Genomic DNA, 1613 nt, shown 5'->3' on the forward strand with positions numbered 1-1613 from the left:
CAACATATGAAACTCTAACTTCCTAAGATTGTTTTTTTGTTCTTCACGAAAATGTTCTTTTTTTGGTCAAACTAAAATTAATCTTTCACGAAACATCTAATTCCAGTTATTATATCTAGTAATTTCTATCAAAACCCATATACATGAACAATTAACACCTCCTAAAAAACAAATCAAAAACCAAATCAAAGTAAGTGAAGGGGAAAAAGAAGAGAAAAGTAGGAGAAGGGTTTAAAAGAGAGGGATGCATGTATGGGGTTCTTCCCACATCGGCTACTTGAATGAAACAGAAGGTATCAAAGTCATTACTTAAACTAAGCAACTGGGAACTTAGAAGGCATTCAACCATGCAGTGAGCACAAAGCGAACTATTATTTTGCCTTTTACTAAAGAATACTGTGTGCTTGTTGCATTAAGTGGCATACGCCTATTTTTGGAGAGTCCTTTTCATTAGGGCTCCAACCAATTTTCAAAGTTAAAGTTTCTAATTGTCGAAATTGAAAATTTCTAATTGGTCTCGAGCCCTAGAAGTTGAGTGCATAGCATCAGGAGAACTAACCTGATTTTATAACGAGAGAGACAGAAATGGACAATCGAAAATCCTCTTACGAAGAAATCAATCAAAGGGTCCTAATGAAACATTAAAATCATGCAATTTCGATCATCTATATATAAACCTTTCTAAGTATGTTGTTTTGCATAATTTTGGTTGAAAACAAGTAAACAAAGTAGAAAAGAACAAAAATACTCCTATATCACTATAAACAACACATTTCACAGAATCACAGTTTCACCTTATATAATAAGTCACAAATAATAAAAATAAATGAAGGTTCCAACTAATCTTTAAAGTTCAAAATTATTGTAGTTCTTTATAATTAATTATCAATGGAGTTAAATAACAATATTTTTTTAGATGTTACCTTATGAAGTCTTTGTTGCCATAAGAAACATCTCGTGACCACCATTGACCTATGTTGAATAATACCATAGTTTGTTCAATCTTATCAATGAAATAATCAATATGGTTTATATTTTATCAATGAAATAATCAATATGGTTTATATTTGTTTAAGTTGGAAATGTTAATTTGCAAGGTGTTGATTTAAGAGGGTAGAATATATCAGAATTGTAGGAAGCTGAAGGATGAAAGTTGGATTAAATATGAAGTGGTTGAAGTTTAAGGAAATCATAGGTCAAAAAACTTCTAATGATAAATTTTAAAATTTATCATCAATTTAAGGAAAATGTCTATATCCAATAGAAAATATAATTTTGTTTTTATTATAAATGAAGGAATTACTAATCTAGCAATTTTCCCTAATTACCTATCTAAAAATAGTCAAAAAATACATTAGCAAAAAATAACCCACGAAAGAGTAGTCCGGCCATAGGCGACTACGGTCAACGAGAGTTGACTACTGTTTTAGGGCAATGAGCTACTGTTTTTTGACCCGTCTACTCTTTCGTGGCCTATTAGCTCATAGTATATAATGTATAACTTTTCAGATTAGGTTAGTTTTTCGTATTTTTTTCTTGGTTTGCCTACTATTTTCTTTCAATAGAGCACCCGAAGAACAACGAGGTATGTCTATTTTTTATCAAAATTTTAC

At 30.5% G+C, this 1613-nt stretch overlaps 1 non-coding gene across 1 annotated transcript; it reads left to right on the forward strand.

Moving 5' to 3' along the window:
• Nucleotides 1-343: 343 nt before the first annotated feature.
• LOC111919913 (U5 spliceosomal RNA) lies at nt 344-459 on the forward strand. Its single transcript, XR_002859644.1, has one exon. It is a non-coding gene; the product is annotated as a U5 spliceosomal RNA (small nuclear RNA).
• Nucleotides 460-1613: the final 1154 nt, after the last annotated feature.

Source organism: Lactuca sativa, chromosome 5 (genome assembly GCF_002870075.4).
Source record: "Lactuca sativa cultivar Salinas chromosome 5, Lsat_Salinas_v11, whole genome shotgun sequence".
Lineage (NCBI taxonomy): Eukaryota > Viridiplantae > Streptophyta > Magnoliopsida > Asterales > Asteraceae > Lactuca > Lactuca sativa.